This window comes from Triticum aestivum, chromosome 3B (genome assembly GCF_018294505.1).
Source record: "Triticum aestivum cultivar Chinese Spring chromosome 3B, IWGSC CS RefSeq v2.1, whole genome shotgun sequence".
Lineage (NCBI taxonomy): Eukaryota > Viridiplantae > Streptophyta > Magnoliopsida > Poales > Poaceae > Triticum > Triticum aestivum.
The window spans coordinates 841,887,631-841,907,843 of NC_057801.1; the positions used below are offsets into that span (position 1 = coordinate 841,887,631).

Sequence of the window (20,213 nt, forward strand, 5' to 3'; positions counted from 1 at the left end):
TACCATGGCTTGAATACGACTAGAAACCCAACAATGGGCCAGGATTTAGGCCCGCAATAGGCCCAATAGGCCCACAGGCACATATAGTGCGTTTAGGCCCGTAAATCTACATTTGAGAGGAGCTCGAGAGGGCAGCGGGACTGGGGCTTATAAACCACTCTCAGGCTCTCTCAGCTAGCGAGGTGGGACTAAACTTTCGTGCCACGACGCGGGCAGCACAGGGTCTTTAGTCCCGGCTGGTGGCTCCAACCGGGACTAAAGGGCTGCATTGGTACCGGTTCGAGGATCCAACCGGTACCAATGCCCCCCCTTTATTCCCGGTTCGTGCCACCAACCGGGACTAAAGGTCTTCGTTTCCCGCCCTTTGGGCTGCTGAAAAGAGGCCTTTGGTCCCGGTTGGTGGCACGAACCGGGGCTAAAGAGGGCATTAGTCCCGGTTGGAGCCACCAACCGGGACCGATGCTCTTGCTATATATACAGAACTTAGCAGTTTTCGATCTCTCCTGCTCCACTCCCGTCGCCGGGCGTCTCCCTGCCGCCACCTCGCCGTCGCCGCCCCACGCCGCCCCCCCCCCCAGCCCCGCCCCAATCCGTCGCCGCCCGCCTCCCCCCCAGCCCGCCCGCGCCGCGCCCTGATCGACGTCGCGCTGCCTCGACGCCGTCGCCGCCCCGCTCCGCACCTCGCCGTCGCCTTCGCCGTCGCCGTCGCCGCCCGTACGTGAGCACCTCGCCATCGCCTTTGCCGGCCGTCACCGTCATTTTTTTGTTAGATTTAATTAGATTTTTTGTTAGGTTAGATGTGTAGTAATTTAGATATATGTAGTTCATAGATTTTGTTGTTAGATTAGATTTTTTTGGTTAGATTAGATGTGTAGTAATTAATTTGTTTATATTATGTTAGATTTTTTTGTTAGATTAATTAGATTTTTTTGTTAGATTAGATGTGTGTAGTAATTTAGATATGTAGTTCATAGATTTTTTTTGTTAGATTTGATGTGTAGTAATTAATTTGTTTATATTATGTTAGATTTTTTTGTTAGATTAATTAGATTTTTTTTGTTAGATTAGATGTGTAGTAATTTTGATATGTAGTTCATAGATTTTTTTTGTTAGATTAGATGTGTAGTATTCAGAAAAAGGAAAAAAATAAGAAGTAGTTTATATATAGTTGAACTAGCTAGTTGATTTAATAAACTAATATATTTTACTATATATAGAAGTAGTTTGTTTTAGTAAGTACTACTTATTTATTTATAGTAAGTGCTTAGTAGTTGAACTAGATAGTTGATTTAATTAATAAAACTAGTTTTATTTAACTATATATAGAAGTAGTTGCCGCATCAACGTCGGCGATGCCTATCCCGCATCCTCGTCGTCGTCGACTCGGCGGTGGAGGCCTGCTTGATCAGGGCCATGTTCGGGACTGGGCTCCGCCGGGCTGATATTGGGAGGTGCTACCTTCCGGGGACGTAGGTTGGTGAGGAGGCAGCCCGTTGTTGACCCGATCCTTGTTTGGTGGCGGTCGCGTGGGCCAGTGACGGTGGTGAGGCATCCGGACACCACGGAGGTGGTACGTCACCGTGTCAGCGAGGAGGACGAGCACGTCCGTCGCTACATGGTTGCATTGGAGGGCAGATTCGACAATACCTGGCAGGTTCTTCAGGGATCTCACTGGAGCTATGATCCTGTGATGGTTCCTTATCTTTGGGTGTCCACCGCTCGCGTCGATACCCGTCGGGCGCTACGGTTCTAGTTGTATTAGTGATAATATTCGACAATGTACGGACACCAAGAGATGATGTACTTTTGCTTATAATTATTGAATGCATGCTAATTTGAATACTATACTTTATTTTATGATCTGGTTTTGCTTATTTTATGATTTGGTTTTGCTTATTGAATGCTCATATTGGATAAGTTCTCCTTCATTCCCGTGTGCTAGACAATTTGATATAATAATGCATTCGGGAATGAAAGGAGGAGCTACGTACATCGATCATCGATAGTCAACCCGTGATTAATAATTATGATCTAGTTTAATATTTGAATTATGAACGTAGGCCGGAAATGTCGTACTCATCGGACGACGAAAACCGCCCGGGGGAGTGCGACTGGTGCCACGACGACCGAGGTATCTACGACAGGTTCATTGTGCTGGACGAAGATCGTCGCTTCAGCATTAAGCTCGAGGAGACCTTCGATGTTCATACGGTACGCAACCGACGATAATAGTTTTTTTTCGTAATTACTCATGACTTCAACTATTTTAATCATGACAATATTTTTCATCTTTTCCAATTCGACTAGCTTATCCCATGCTTTGCAAGACGCTATGTCTTGGAGAGGATGGGTTTTGAAGACCATGAAAGTTTTGAAACCAAAAAAATTATCCTAAGTATCCTAAGTACAATGCTCAGAGTGTAACCCATTTTGGTTGCAAAAATTGGGAAACACTTTGCAAGATGTATGGTTTTGATGAGGGTATGCTTGTTACCATGGATCTTGGTGATCCTACAATCGAGCAAGAGAGACCTACGATTTTCGTCCTTGTGGATACACCTCCAATTCTTCACCCATGTGAGCTTAACATAGTTATTAAGTAATTTACATTGTTTATTTCAAAATAGTTGACAACTTATTCTCCATTGACAGCTTATTTTCATTCTTCAAAGAATGTGCGGAAGATGGTAGACAGAACCTACTACACCGAAGGCTCCGAACTAACGTATCAGGAGAAAAATCATCTGGTCGCATTTTGTACTGATCTTGAGAATTACAATGTCTACAATCGAACTCCTCAACATTATGGTCAATACGTGCCACTAGTGCATGTATTGAACTACGATAACTACCATGGAGATACCCTGGTAAGATTTTTGTACTATTACAACATCCGTGCATCTTTTTGCACACTTCTAAAACTAGTACATCATATCATTGCTAACTACGAAGTTATTACTATGTTTTTCAACAGATAATCCCGAATGATTGCGTGCCTCATCTGATGTATACACACGGTAGCCTTCATGTTTTGAACATACAACCAGGTCGTCCTACGAATCTCAACTGTCCATACCGGGTTTCTAAAATAAGTGGAGACATGAGAATCAAAGAATGGAAAAAATGTATGGACAGTCGTAAGGAGCTTCTTGGAAGCAACATTCAGCGAAGGGCAAAAATTGGAGACTGGATGATCGCCATTCTTCATAATGGAGAGTCAGGGTCTATATTGTTTTATGCTATTTTACCTTAAGGGTGTTTAGGTCCTACCTGATACTGATGATCATGTGTTAAGAACAATTATGTAGGGTTGGGTTCGATGACTATGAGGATGATGATCGTATGACTTATTATTAATAACGAGTAGAAGTTGTATGATGATGCATGATTAGTAGGACGAGTACTTGTTATTATATATGCTGATGTATGCGAGCATGCATAAGTTATTATATCAGCGGGTAAAATGAACATATATAGCAGCAGCGTTGGTAAACCAAGGATGAAGATATAAGATAGGACACTTCTCTCTATTAGCTAGCTAATATAACAACCTAAAAATAACCCCCAAAACCCCTAAAGCAGCCAATTTCCAAAAAAACATGGACTTTTGGTCCCGGTTGGTGCCACCAACCGGGACCAAAGGCCCTCTGACTGGGCTCGGCGCACAGAGCCACATGGAGGCACATTAGTCCCGGTTCTAGTTTGAACCGGGACTAATGGGTGGAGGTATTAGTAACGGCCCATTAGTCCTGGTTCATGAACCGGGACTAAAGGCCCTCACGAACCGGGACTATTAGGTGTTTTTCTACTAGTGTAGGACTGCTGGATGTCCCACGCTTTCGGTGAAAGGAGGTACTACTACTACTAGATTACAATTTTCTCCATTCTTACAGCGGAGGAGTGCAAGAGAAGTGAAAACACGCAGGCTCAGTGATTACATGGCCCACCTCACACTATCACCGTGCGACACCTAACTCTTTACATAGTACTCCCTCCGTTCCTAAATATTACTAGATGAGTCCCCACGCGTTGCCGCGGAACAGCGGTATATCTCTCTGCGCAAAATTATCGATTTCATAGAACTAAAAAAAACTCTATAACCGCATGACAAATGTGGTAGACAAACTAAATAAACTCCCATTATTATTTAGATCATCCCACATAAGGAAAAAAGATCAGCCAACTCCTACTGCATAATGGGATTATATTTTTCTTTTTGACATATTAATGGGACTTAAAAGCTCACTTACATGCATGCTACCGGTGCATGCTTGCATGCAGACATGTTGATGTGATTTAAAACCGACTCACATGCATGTGCCACGGTATTTCTGCATGCTTGCATGTGGCTTAGTGCGGAGCCTCTCAACGTCTAGATCAGACGGCTATTATGGACTGATTTACTTCATCTAAAAGCTACATCAATTTTCATGATGTGGCTCAAGGAGAGGATAGAGAATTCCTAGTAGTGGGGGCTAGCTATTAGTAGTAGATAAGTCTTTGTAGAGATTCCACTAGGTGAACTATATACGGAACAAAATGAATGAACCTACACTTAAAATGCATCTATATACAGCCGCATGTGGTTCATGGTGAAATCTCTACAAAGACTTATATTTAGGAACGGAGGAAGTACTAGTATAGTACTACGTACTGTAATTTATCAGCGAGATAAATTTGTACAATGCTATGAAGCTTCCAGCTCCTGTTACATGTATCTTGCGTCCAAGGTTGCCCGTTGCAACATTTCATCAAATACAAAGGAGACTAACATGCATGCTATTGCATCTCAATATTGACAAATCATAGCAAATATGTACTCCCTCCGTTCCAAAATAAGTGTCTCAACTTTGTGCAAACTTTAGTACAAAGTTTTACTACTACTAAAGTTGACACTTATTTTGGAACAGAGGCAGCTAAAGAAAAAAACGATCCATGCAGTCCCTAGCCCTTGAACCGTGAACCCTGACCAGGCTTCAATTTGCTGGCAACGTTCGAGCTTCCTAATAAATGAAGTTTGCAACCTTTTGACCATCGGATCATTTTGTGCAGTTTCACCAAAATCGAGATGAGCATCCCTGTGGCAAAGAAATTGAAGAAGCGTGATTAGAATAAGATTACTGGGACTAGTTGATGAGAGATAAACACATCACAAATACAATACGCAGAAGCCAGTAGAGGTATCAGGTATGTGCGGGGCAAAGAAGTAGAGAAATATCCACAGGGAATGATGTGGGCAGCTGGAGCAGTGGTGCAAGCCAGTTGTAAAGGGAGTTGTAACTGAGGGACGTCGCTCAACCTTGAGGAGGGCGGCGGGAGGCGGCAATTGCCCACATCGCGGCAGTGAGCAAGGGACGAAGGCAACCTCACCGGGTTTGTGAGAGAGAACGGTGGGGACCCCTGATCGGGACATGGAGACAGTGGGTTTTTGCCGTCGGCGACGGCCACCGCATCTACACTAAGCATCCACCCCTTCCCCAAGCGGACGTGATCCGCCGGGATGTTAGAGATGTGGCCACAGTCGTTTGGTGCGAGAGAGTGTGAAGAGAGCAACCCCAGCAAGCAACCGTGTAGGCTGGCCCGTCCTAACTATGTATATAGTGGAGCGGTTTCCTTTTTCTCCATATGAACCTATCGTATTGCGTAAGTGCCACTAAAGAAAAAAAACTTTATTTATAAATGATGCGGCACCTACTACTCGTTCTCCTATAACCTTGCACTTGGCATCTCCAAAATATTAACCTTGCGATTGGCTCTTCGCCTCTTCGGGAAGTCAAGCAATAATGGTAGTGCAGTATATATCGTTCTGGCTATATGAGACCGAATGAATTGCTGCACGTCCACCATGTGGGCAAGAGTCGAGGGGCAAGGGAGAGTGCTACTACCTCCGTCCTAGTTTATAGGTACCTTTTATAGTTTGTGCCATATTTTGACTAAACATTTAACTAACAAAACGTTAATGCATGTCAAGAAAAATTATCTCATTGGATTCGTATTTGAACATAGTTTTCAAAAATATAATGTTTGGTGACATGCATGAACATTTTCTTAGTTTAATCTATGGTCAAAATTTGGCACAAAATACAATGGGGACCAATAAACCCGGACAGAGGTAGTACATACGGAGCAAAATGAGTGAATCTACACTCTAAAATATGTCCATATACATCAGTGTTTGGAGTATGTACTAGTAGTTCATATTGAAATCTACTAAAGGACATATATATTTCAAACAATATGATATAATCTCTATAACCAAGGTAGTAAGGACGAGGAGAAAACGGAGGGAGTAGTAAATTTTTCTCCTCGTCCTGCGAGCCACCGCGCGCATGGGCGAGGGAGCGGGCGTAAGGCGGAGCAAGCTTCACCTCATCCTGCGAGCCACCGCACCCATGGGCGGGGGAGACGGCGTACTAATCAAGCTTCTCCTCGTTCTGCGAGTTGACGGGACACATCAAAAGTACTCCAGTGTATAGAGCCTTGCCTCTAAGGTAGGCCCCACATGGTTTGCCTCTTTTTTTAAATTTAACATAGCGCGTCAAGTCGCAATTTGTTTGTTCACTCATGGTAGGCGATCCTCCCTCCACCAACTGGACAACCAGTACACGTGCCAAATTACCATGTGGGCAGCCTTTTTCGTACAGAAATGAGCTCACCGTGTACCCACGCGCGCGGGTGTGGTTGGGAAAGAGACGGGAGTATGTGCACCGTGCATGCACCTCTTCTCTTCGTGCACGTCCCCCACCTATGTGGGTGTGTGTGAGAGATATAAACCGCGCTCGAGAATGTTTTTTGTTTTGGGGTGGGGGTGGGGGTGGGGTGGGGGTTGATTTCGTGAATTATTTGTGGGATTATGTGTCGATGACATCTCAAACAAAATTTTGCATGCAATGTGTGTGAAATGGAGGCCTATCCATATCATGCATAGAGGGTCGGGCAATTCACGAGAAGAGAAGGAGGGATCATAGCTATCGATAGTGTCGAAGAGAGGATCAAGTGGGTGGTTGCGAGATCGATGAACAGAGCCATCAAAATTGTGTGTGTGTGCAAGTCAAAGATATAGCGCGACTGGCCTACCGGAACGTTAGAGGGCACATGTCAAGTTTGTGTGTGGCAGGGAGACATGACTAGAGCGCTCGATGTATCGGTGTGTGTGGGGGGGAGGGGGTGGGGGGAGGGGTAGGCGGAGGCCTAATTATAGAGGTAGAACGACTCGTATATGTGTTGAGAAGGAGAGACCCAGCTATGTCTTGAGGGAGATCGGTCGACATCCATACATAACTGAAGGACGGGAAATATGATGGGACAGAGAGAGAGAGGGAGGGAGAGAGAGGGAGGGAGAGGGGTAGAGTGCTGGATGGGTGATGGAGTTGCTTCTCAGAGATGTTGGCAGAGGCCTACTAGACAAACTGAGGGTGGAACTGCAATGTTATCAATAAGAGTGGGGATGTGTTTCTGTGTGTGCCTGTGCGTGATAGATCTGTCGGGACGCATCCATGGATGATGAAGGGGAACCATGTGTTTGGTAAGCAAACCTAACTAGATCGGTAGATCAATTGTTGTTTGTCGGAGGAAGGGAGAGACACAACTAATGAGGTAGATCGATCGACGTGTGGGTAAAAACGAGTTATAAGGACCTAGCTAGCTATATGTATAGCGAGAGATCGGTCGGTGTACGTCCATTTGTTAGAGGCAAATAAGGCCCAGCGAGATGGATAGACAGAGAGAATGGAGCTAGGAGGTGGTGCGAGAGGCCCAACTACTAGCTAGATAGGGGGAGGAGTGTGCGGTTGTGAGATCGATGAAAAGAGGGGCGAGAGTTTACACGTGTGTCTGACCGTATGAGAGACACGAGGCAAGGACACATAAAGGAGGAGATTGAAGGTGTGTGTGTATGTTGTAGGCAGGCATCGCTGGAGAGGTTTATCGATCGGTGTGTGTCGGAAAGGAGTTGTGGAGACTCTGGGAGAACGACCTAAAGAAAAAAATGAATGTGCCCAGTGGATAGAATGCCGAGGGAGGGGGAGGGCGAGGAGGGCGTGTGCATGCACGAGAGAAAGTTAGTGGTAGCTACAAAGGTTAGAGGATTGTGTGGGTGTAAGAGACTAACAAAGATCATAATTTGATATGAAAGCGGATTCATATATTTGAATAGGAGATCATAGTGTTTTAAACATTGCATGCATGAATATAGCGGTGATACACGTGTTGTGCACATGTTATACCATAATGTGATAATGCATGGCGTTTGCAACTCACAGCTAAATGCCGAACAATCTAAACCATACTATACATCAAACAATCTCACATTTTATTTGAATTTGTGATAATGTGGCATTTGCAGCTTACAACTAAATATCGAGCAATCTAAACAATACTATATATCGAACATTCTCACATTTTATTTGAATTTGTGGTAATGTGTGGTGTTTGCAACTCACATCTAAATACTTGTAGGCGTAGGGGGCGGGGCACCATACATAATGTGATAAACACATTATACATATGAGACATGGTTTAGATTATGAAGATCTAGCTAGAGCTAGAAATGTAATGTGATTTGAAATCAAAATAAAGTGGATTCAAAAAATCTAGTTCGAGTTCATATAGTACACATAGTTCATATGTAACTTGAGACTAATCATGTGGTGTGCTGTGAAGATAATACACAAACGATGGTTTAACTTGACAATAATGATGATTGTAGATCTTATTAAAACAGATAAACGAATTCAAATGCTTTGACTTCACAACAATCATTACTGTAGATCTTATTCAAATTTAGTTCATATTGAAGCGGTAGTATATACGTTTGGAATGCACTAAAACGTTCGTTTGAGTAGTAGGTTGCATGCATTATACACGTAGCGAAATATTTTAATTGAACATAACATGAATTCAAAGTTTTGAATGACATTTGTAGTGCGCATTGATTTGGTACAGTACACGTTAGGCTTGTCCGGAAATTTCAAACCGCGCCTTGTTAGCCCGAAATATTTAAGATATATCTTTGTCTCGTTGTGCTCCGACAACTCTCTCCATCTCAACCCGCGCCTTGCTATTCCAAAATTACAACGCGCATGAAAACTCCCACCTCCTGTGAAATCCCGACACGCGAAATGCCCGTGGTACCCCTGAACCGAAAGAACTGCCTCAAATCGGTGGGGGGTACTTTTGTAACTTACCCCACATTTCGGACAAGCGCGTCTCTAAGCCATGGTTCCCCACTGCCATCACATCCTCCCACCCATTCGTACACCGAGGCCGCGAAAACCCGCGATGAAACCCCACACCGTGCTCCGCCCGCCACCCAGCCGGAGCCTCTTCCCCGACGACGTCGTCCACAGCAACACCTCGACGTCCCTCATCCACCGTACCGGATGAGGATCCGTCGTCGATCTCATTGTCCCGCCGGTTCAGCCACCCCGTCCTCCACCTCCAAGGAGCTGCCCTGACGTTCCCCTCGTCTTTCGCGCCACCTCCATTCCCACACTGCCGTCTTCACCTGCACCACCGGAAGAGCATCATCATCATCGTTTCCTCGGATGAAGCTGCGGCCTAATCGGCGCCACCAAAGAGGTTGTACACTAATCACTGCATTTTCTTCTTGATTCGATCTCACGGTGCTGCCGGCGCTCGGTCCCGAGCCGACAAGGCGCGGCTCCATCCACGGTGGCGTCACCGGCCACTTCCTCCACGACATCGCTCCCTCGGCGGTGACATCCACATCAGTAGGAGCTGCTGCTGCTTTAGCTCTCGCTCGCACTGCTGCTCTGCTCTTGCTCTCGGTACCCTACCTGGTCTGCTCTTGCTTTTGCTCTTGCTCACGCTGCTGCTCTCGCTCTTGCTCTTGCTTGCGATGCTGCTCCAATTTGGCTACACTCCAGTCGACTGAATCAACTTTTGGGTCAGTCAATTTTCAAGGGGTGGGCTTGCCGGGGTGAAGGAAGAACCAGCCGCAGCGGAGAGGGGGGCTTGCCGGAGAGGTACCCCACTATCTATCTTAGGGTTCAGGATGGGGGCGGTGGTCACTGGTGGTGGCGGGGTGTTGGCGGAGCGGTGGCCTGGGGATCGCCGGAGAAAAAGCTCGGCACTGGGGGGCCTAGAGAGATGGCCAGGGCGGCGGCGGACCGGCGGTGGGGAGTGTTTTCGAGGAGGGTGGGGCGGCGCACCTCCGGCCGCGGGCGGCAGGGGGCTGCTATTTGGCCGGTGGTGGCTGGCGGCTCAGGGGGGTGGAGGTTGAAGATGAACCGCATGCCCTTGCTTTCGTATCCAATGGCTGCAAAATCGACTGACTAGAGATGAAAAAGTCAGTCGACCGACGTGTAGCCTCACCTTGCTAGTGTGTTCAGTTTCGACATCAAAATTCAGTTTCGACAGCAAAATTTAGTTTCGACAGTTAAGTTCAGTTTCGACAGTTAAGTTCAGAGATGAGAGGCTGATGTATTTTACATCTAGCACTTTGTGGTTATGTATTTTACGTCATGTATTGGAGATGCTATTAGAATTCCACTCAGGTTAATGTTGTCCGTTGTCTCTCTTGTCCTGCTTCAGCCTCGGCGTCGTACAACTCATCGGAGCTGCTCCAACAACGAAACCCTCCATCACAGCGGAGCAGTACCTCGGGCTCCATCTCCAGACGCCTAAGATCTTCTTCCTCTCCTCCGACAGCAAAGTCAGCCGGAGCATCCTCACCGGCCAACCCAATCACGCTGACATGGCTTCGCCAAAGAGGTTGTACACTTGTTGCATCTCTTTTTTACTCTACATGTTATATATATTGTCCACTAAGCACACGGATTTGTTCCTTTAGTGTCTCGTTGAAATAAAAAATGTAGGAATTTTAATTATCACTTGTCCTCCTTTTCAAATTCCTATTCATGAAGCACAAGACTAAGAGATAGTAGCATAATAGCATTATAACCGTACATTTTCTTGTGGTTTGACTTAATCTCACCATGCTGCTTTGCATCCTGCGATCTTCCAATTGTTGTGAATCAAACACCCAGATTGACAGAAATCCTGTGTTTTTAAATTCTCTGTTTTGCACGTGCATTCCTATCCTATTCCTGTCTATTTCCTATCCCTGCATTGTTGGAATCCTCCAATTCAAACGAGCCCTTACAGAATTACTTCTCTTACAGATAGTTGTAAAAGAAAACCTTGCGTGGTTTGTCCCGCTCCTGCTACGCCGTCGTCCACCCCATCTCAGCTGCTCCAACGATAGAAGGGTCCAGCACAGCAGGGATCCGGCCTCCAGACTGTCTTTCGCCGCCTCAGATCTTCTTCCCCGCCGCTGGCAGCCATGAAAATTGCATTACCATCATCAACCGAGCAGATGACCTCGAGGACTACACGGGTCCGCAAGAGAGGTTGCACTCTTTCGTGTCTACTTACGTTATGCATCGCTTAATAGTACATGCTACTTTATCGTCCTATTCACCGATTAGACTCTGAGTCAGCTCTAAACTAATGGTCAAACTTAAGTTTTTAAATGGTTGTGGGGCACATGTCAGGGCCGCTATCCATAGTATCTATCTACTATCTGGTTAATCTCCGGTGTCTACTATGAGTTTCATGTTGGGTGGGAAACAAATAGTAAAGAAGCCATTATCTGTATTTTTTAACTGAAGCCATTATCTGCCTGCTATTATTGGTTTGGTCTATCCACAGGTTGCTACCATGACTCTGGATTTTTGCATGCACTCCTTATATAATCTCACTATGTTTTATTCCTATGCATGATAGTTATTGTAAACAATGGAACTGAACATGTAGAGCAAAAGAGACGAGCCTTGCATGGCAATAAAATTTCATGCAGACGTCGCTCCATGGTAGGCGCAAAGGCAGCCCCCCTCCATGCATTTCAGATTGTAATCGAGAGGAAGATATCTGTTCTGAGGGGGATTCAGAAGGAGAAGACAACTCCAATTTACCCCCTGAGGTCTTCGCTCTAACTTGGCATGTTGATGTTGGTTATATCATGTATATGGTGTCTTGCATTGCTTACTTTATACATCAAATATGTCATTTGCTTAGTTTAGACATCCTTTGTGCGAATGCCATCTGTTTAGTTTATTCATCGTTTATGTGAATTATGCAACGCCATCTTGTTTAGCCAGGCATTATATATGTGAATTTTTCAATGCCATCCTGCTTAGCCAGTCATCTTATATGTAAATTATATCAGGCCATCCTTTTTTCGTTACATATTACATTTGTCAACAATGTTAGTACATTCAACTTCTCTTCATGTGCATCAGCCATTTGACACGGCGATGGCAAATTCTGGAGTGAAAACAAGGTCTTCAGAGCAGACTATGTTATCTGACGAAGCGCATATCTCGCTGGTTACGGATAGCTCCTCAGAGGAGGATTCAGAGACAGATAACCAGTCCTATCCCCCCCCCCCGCCGAGGTGTATGCTCTAACTTGGCAGGGTTATGTTGCTCATATCGTGCGTATGGTGTCTCGCATTGCTATGTCATTTGATTAGTTTAGACATGCTTTGTGTGGATGCCACCTGTTCAGTGTCTAATTACCATATATGTGAATTATGCATTGCCATCTTGTTGCAAGACATTATATATGTGAATTATACAATGCTATCTTGTTGCAAAGGCATTATATATGTGAATTATGCAATGCCATGCTGTTTAGCCAATCATCATGTATGTGAATTATATCATGCTATCATTTTTTGGTATTACGTGTTCCATTTGTCGACAAAGTTTGTATATTCAACTACTCTTCCTTTTGCATCAGCCATTTGAAGCGGTGATGGAAGTATCTGGAGTGAAAACAAGGTATTCAGAGCAGACAATGCTACCTGCTGAAGCAGACATCTTGCTGGTTACAGAGAGCTCCTCAGAGGAGGATTCCGAGACTGATGACCAGTCCTGCATTGCACCTGAGGTCTATACTCAAACTTGGCAGGGTTATATTACCCATGTCATGCATGTCGTCTTGCATTGCTTAGTTTTTACATCATATATGGATTGTCATCTGCTTACTTGCTTACTATATAAATCATATATTTGAATTATATCATGTCATCATGTTTACATAGTACATACACATCATCTATCTGAATTATAGCATGGCAACCCATTTAATAAAGACATCATATAGTTATATCATCTCATCCTATTTAGTGTTTATAGTCATCATATTTTGAATTATTGCATTCTATCCGTGAATGTATGTGAATTATGGCATGCCAACCTATTTAATAAACACATTATATAGTTATGTCATGTCATCCTGTTTACATAGTCTCATATTTTGAACTATGTCTTTCCATATTTTTTAGTTAGCCATCATAATGTGAAATCGTGTCATGCTATCCTATTTAGTTAGCCATCATATATGTGAAATTGTGTCATGCTATCCTGTTTGGTTAGACAACATAAATATGAATTATTTCATGCCCTCTTTTATTCCCCACTATCCATTGCACCTGTCTATCATACAATGTCTATACTTTCAATTACTTTTCTTGTTTATCAGCCATTTGAATTGGAGAGCGTGATGGCAGTATCTAAGGGAGTAACAAGACGGTCTTAGAAAAGATAATGCTACCAGTTGATGCAGATAGAACCACGGTTGTACTTGCCCAAGGACCAGATCCACCACACATAACCCAGACTCTCGCAGATTGTACCCCTACCCAGTTGGACAGAGAACCAGCTACACCCCTTCTAACCCCAACCCCGGCAGATAGTAACCCAGTTCCAGTTGACACAGCACAGTCTCCACCACAGTGCACCCAAACACGAGCAGTTAGTAAGGGAACTGCAGTGCCCAAAGTACGAGGACCACCACTATGAATCCCAACTCAACGCTTAAAGGAGAAGAAGATTTGTTCTCAGGTCAGGTTCTGTAGCTATGGTTCATACTCCTTTGCTCTTGCATTACTGTATTTACTCATACCAACTATTTTCAAATTTGAAGGATGGAACTGAAACTCCAATGGCGCAACAGGTATGTTTTAAAGCTATTTCTTTAACTGGTTTGCTGTTGTAACCTCCTCTATGTTGATTTCAGTTTCAATTGAATAAACAGTTATGTTCTCATGTGATGCACATTAAAAGTGTTGTTATTACTCTATAGTTACCCACACTTATATTCTGTCTATTCTTCTTTGTCTTGAACAAATATTATTTGAACTATGTCTCTATCTTGATTTGGCAACAAAAACTAGAATGATATAGACCATAAAGTGACCATGGTACATAGATATATGTTTGTTTCATGATGTTATCCTATCCACTTTACTACTGAACTCATTTACCAAAATGAGTTTCATATACAACATGGTAAACATGTGATGTGTCTGCTTGTTTCTCTTTTAGAATGCGGACAAAATATTGGAGAACAGTACCGCGTTATCCAATGGTAAAGGAAGTAATGCAGATAAGGTTCAAGATAGTGAGACATCCCTGTTGGTCTCCAAGAAAGCTGATAAAAACTATCTTGACGATAGTGAGGGAACCCAAAAGTCCTGTCTTGATGTAGTGTTCGAGTTACTGGCCACTACTGCTGGCACAATCTCTTCGAACTCGCTGCCTGAATCAATTCGTCTTCTTGAGTCTCAACTTCAAGTTGAAAGACATCGATCAGATGTGCTGCGACAGGAAGCTGAAGGACTGAGGAAGTCCCTGCAGAATTCAGATGCATATTTTCTAGTGCAACAACAAGCGCTGGAGGATTTAAGCGCCAAACAAGAGAAAGTTAATAAGCTTGCTAAGCATCTTGCCAGCATTATGGGTACCCAGGATATTGTTTCTTGAGATCTTCTGAAGTGGTTTTAGTTCTGGATTTGTTTTGTTGCGGCGTTTATTTGCGCTGGTCGCCAACTTTGACAACCAGTGTATATAATATGCTGCTTTGTTCCCTATATTTGCACTGGTGGCAAACTTTGATGCCCAGTGGATGTAATATGTGTAATAGCCATGATAGCCTAGTGTTAGTTTCTTGCTTATTTATTTCCTTGTTGTCTTGTTTATTTGTTTGCTTGTAGTCATTGCAGTTCTTTTTCCGCGGTTTGCTAGTGGCTGCAATAACCTATTTTTTAAAACTAGGCCACAATAACCATGGGCTAATATTTACTGTAGTGACACTGGGCCTCCTACTGGCCGTAGAAACAGTGGGCCTTCTACGGGCCGTAAAAACAATGGGCCTCCTACGGGCCGTAGAAACAATGGGCCTTCTGTGGGCCGTATCATCAATGGGTCTTATACGGACCGTATGATCGATTGGCCAAACATACCGCATTATGGCTGTAAACGGGCTAGAGTTGGAATCGTCTGTTCATGGGCCGACCATAACGGGCCATCGTTAATAGGCCGTATTTGATGACGCTATGAAAACGGCCCAACGTATTAACGGACCACAAACGGGCTGACTATAACCACGGGCTGAATTTGGCCCACAAGCAGAAAATGACAATAACGGACCGTAAGTAAACGAATGTTGGAAATGAGCCCAAGAATAAATGGGCTCTGAGAAGGCCGAAAGATAACATGGGCTGGAAACGGCCCAACGGAATAACGGGCCATTAATGGGTATAAAGTGATACACTGTTCATTACGGGCCAGTTTCACCACAGGCCGTTAATGGGTGTAAAGTGATACACTGTTCATTACGAGCCAGTTTCACCATGGGCCGTTAATAGGCCAAGAGTTACATAGGGCCTCATATGGGCCGAAAGACGTCATGGGCCATACATGCGCCAGAAGTGAAAATGGGCTGGAATCATATTGGATGGCCCAGATGATGCTACTGGGCCTAATTCGGATAGGGCGTAACGGGCCTTGGGTTAGCGGGCTATAAATGGGCTATATGCGAACAGGCCGTTAACAGGCTTTCCATGGGCCGGCCCGCCACCTTTTGACTAAGTCAAACGGGCCGGCCTTTTCACAAGAATGGGCCTCTGTTGGGCCGTGCCACGTGTCGACGTATCATAGGCGCCTTCCGTCCAATGAGTGGATGACATCTGTCCCAACGATGAGCCGACACGTGTTTCCTCCAGCCAATGATGATTTTACATGTGGAAAATCCCCATTGGTCGGGGCTGTTAACGGGTTATCGGATGCAAAACCTGACCCGATAGCTTAACAGCGTTCCGTTACGGTGGATGCCACGTGTCGGTCACCCTTGACGAAAGCACTTCTGTGACGCGCGATTTATCGTCATGGAAGTGGACACTTCCGTGATGATAATTTTGGTAATGTTATGGAACACTTCTACGACAGCACAGGTATGACTATCTTGATTCTGTCATAAAATCGTCATGGATGTACATGCATGACAAAAAACGCGACCTACTATGACAAACACGTATCATCAGGGAAGTGTATTTTTTTTGTAGTGATGGCCAAATACAAGAAACAAGCCTTGAGGTAATAGGGTAAACCATCATAGCTTTTCATAAGGACTGCTTTTATGGTGTCAAGTTTAGGATTCATCTCCAACTCAGCACTTATACGCTCATTCAGTTTTCTCCATTCAAAAGCAGTTTTTGGTTGATTAGCCAAAAAGCTACCTATGGTGATTAGTGCAAGGGGAAGCCCCCCACACTTCCTCAAAATCAGTTTTGCTTGTTCAACCAGATATGGGTATTGCTCATCCAAATTTGTGATCTCCTTAAATACATGAAATCAATATGAATAGAGTTACTTAGTACGCCAACGAATTGTAACCATGCATAACACATTTTATATTTTCCACTGTTGCTTATGTGGGAGTTTGTATAGTACCAAGTTGAGGTGAGACATTTGGCTTTTTAGCTATATAACAAGTTTCTCCGCCTTCTATCTTTTTGGTTGCTATTTGACGTATCATTAGTTTCTCATCTGAAGACTTCCTCCCCCTTTGCGATCATCCTAGTGAAAGTACTCCAGTAATAGTTTACGTGTACGGCTCTGGTAATCGCCACATTAATGATCATGTGCAAAGGACTAAATTAATCAAACGATAATGCTAGGCATGCAAAAAAAGCCTACAAAACCATTCATGCATGTTAAAGTGGGAAGCAGCTTGGCTGACGCATTCGCGGTCCAAGCTTAGTTCTAGACACATGGAACATGGTTTAACCTTCCAGTGATGTCAAGCATGCTGCTGGAGGTGGAGGACGTGGAGATGCAGAGGGGTTTAACCAAGTTGTGGCATGCCAAACTACACAGACAGATGCGCCTGAGACTTAGTTCATCATGGCCATATATGTTGCAGAAATTAGGGTGTGACATTCCACAAAGGACGCCAATAACGCCCACACGTGTGGGCGTTAAGGGATCTGGCCACACATTTTGTGTGGTGTCTAAGAGGACCAGCCCACACGCCTACGTGTGGGCAAAACAACTAGCGTCCACACGCCTTTTTTCCCTCGTGGTCCCTCTCACACGCCTACGTGTGGGCAAAATGGATAACACCCACACGATCTCTCTCAACCACCTACCTCACGGTCCCGCATGCCACGCGTGACAGTCACCACGCGTCCCCGCAGTTGCCATGGTCCGGACCCTCTTCAATGTTTGTTTAATTGCAGTTGTCATGTCGCTGAACTATAGTTACCATGTCGGACAACTACAGTTGCCATGGTTGCTCAACTGCAGTTTTCATCTCAAGTCAATTGCCAGATGCCATTTTGGACAACTGCAGTTGTTGCCATGTATGGTCTGATTTACTATAGTTGCCATGATTTGAAAATTTTAGGGGTTGCCACCTACTAACACTAGGCAGTTGACATGTATGGTCTGGTTTACTACAGTTATCATGATTTAAAAACCTTAGGAGTTGCCACCTACTAACACTAGGCAGTTGCCGTGTACCCTGCAAAACACATGGCAACTGACATGTTCGGATAAAAAAAAGAGAGTTGCCATCTGCTTACAAGCACACTAGGGGTAGTTGCCATGTACACTGCAAAACACATGGCAACTGGTAGCGTTGGGTCTGGGAGAGGAGACGAGCGTGTGGGCAAGATGGCAAATGCCCATACACCATCCCTTGTGCATGAGTGAAAACAAACGAGTGAGTGAATTGCTAAACGCCCACACACCGGCCATCCCGTGTGGTGAAACGGACGTGTGGGTGACCGGATGAATGCCCACACATCAGTCCAGTCCTACGTGGCACCACAAACATGACAAGATTCGTGCAACCATAAACAGACGTGGATCCACGCGTATGGGCGAGATGCAAACGCCCACACGTGTGGGCGTTAGTATTTCCGTCCACAAAATAACATGTGCGCAAAGGAAGTCAAAAGTCTACCAATTTCCCTGCAGTTACCTTCCCAAAATTTCTTTGTTGGTCTAGTATTTCCTCTTCAGCTCGCAAGACGAACAAGGCAGCTAGGATCATAGAAGCTACGGTGATCTAACTTGAATAAGATTTTTCTAATGTGGCCAAATTCCACATCCACAGGGAGTTGAAGCCAGCCCGGTGCGGACGCGCCACTACACTCTCATGTACCACCGGGCTATCGCCAGTCCTCAATTTGTATCTGTTAATCACTCTGGCTTTCATAAGTTCATCTAATGACCAACTGAATGGCCCATACTAAGAACTAATCCGTTGATTGGCCAGCTAGATGAGAGCAAGAATCCAGACCATGTTCCACTAGTAGAAAAGGGGGCAATGGCCCAGGCCGGGTCAGCCCATTAGTCCCGGTTCTGCCGCGAACCGGGACCAGTGGAGGTATTTGTCCCGGTTCGTGATCCCAGGGGGGCGGCCGGGGCCTCGTGGGCATTGGTCCCGGTTTTTCTGGCCCTATTGGTCCCGGTTGGTGGGATAAACCGGGACCAATGGCCTCGCTCCTGGCCCACAACCATTGGTCCCGGTTGATGGCTTGAACCGGGACCAAAGGCTCCCCTTTAGTCCCGGTTCATGCCACCAATCGGGACCAATGAGGTGCCTATATATACCCCCTCGCGTAAGAGCAGAGAACAATGCTCTGTTTTTTCTGGCCGCCGAGGGGGAGAGGGCTTGGTGGTGCTCTAGCTCACCTCCTATGCACACAAGGTGTTCGATGGAATGCCCGAGCCACACTGCTTAAGCTTTCTTCTCTCCAAACTCGACCTCCAAGCTCCATTTTCCTTAATATTTGTCTAGGTTTAGCAGTTCGTCACGCCCCGTCCTCGTCTTCACCGCCGTCGATCACCCGCGCCGATCTCATCGCCGGCACCACCGTAGTGAGCCTCTTGTTCTTATCTTCTTTCTGAAAGGAAAAATATTCTTACTTGTATGTTTAGATAGATACTTGTATTATTTTCTTACTTTTATTATTGCATCTTATATAGTGCGATGGTTTTGGTACCCGCCCCCGACGGCCCTCGTCCTGTCTATGATTCGGATGTGGTATATATTATCTTTTCATAACTATTGGATCATTTGTTGTTTATGAAAATTATGCCGACCAACGTGACATAGATTTTATTTATCTAGGAGGTTGTTGAACCGGAAATTCCTACCGACCCTATTGTCGAGAGGTTAAATTTAGTTGAAGAAGAAAACAATTTCTTGAAGGAAAAAATAAAAAAACTTGAGGAGGAGAAGATGATATTGGAGTTGCATGTTGCAGATGTCGTCGATGATCACAAGATCAAGATGGATGCAATGCGCTTGAAGATTAGAAAGATTAGAAAATATGCCATTCATACCGAAGCTTGGTATCATTATGCCGTTGGATCAGTTGTTACCTTGGTTGCGATTATGATCGCATTTGTTTTCGCATTGAAATGTTTTACATAGTTTCAATGTATGGTTTAATTAATTTAGATGCTCTACAGAGCTTTATGTTGTTAGATGAGAATTATGTATGTACTTTGGTTTTTATGTGATGATGAACTTCTATTAATTTGGTCACTTAATTATCTATTCATGATGTTCTGTAATGATTTTTGACACACTTAATTATATATAATGCACGCAGATGAACTGGCAATGGATGTACGGTGACAGACACACCTCCGAGTACATTAAGGGCGTGCATGATTTTCTCGAAGTGGCTGAGGCAAACAAGCAGAATGGTTTTATGTGTTGTCCATGCCCTATATGTGGGAATACGAAGTCTTACTCTGACTGGAAAATCCTTCACACCCACCTACTTTACAAGGGTTTCATGCCACACTATAATGTTTGGACGAGGCACGGAGAAATGGGGGTTATGATGGAAGACGGCGAAGAAAAAGAGTACGATGATAACTATG

The 20,213-nt window shown here is 44.6% G+C and overlaps 1 pseudogene; it reads right to left on the reverse strand.

The window, feature by feature from the left end:
- Positions 1-20,213, reverse strand: part of LOC123068111 (disease resistance protein Pik-2-like) — a 50,207-nt pseudogene that overhangs the window by 16,986 nt on the left and 13,008 nt on the right.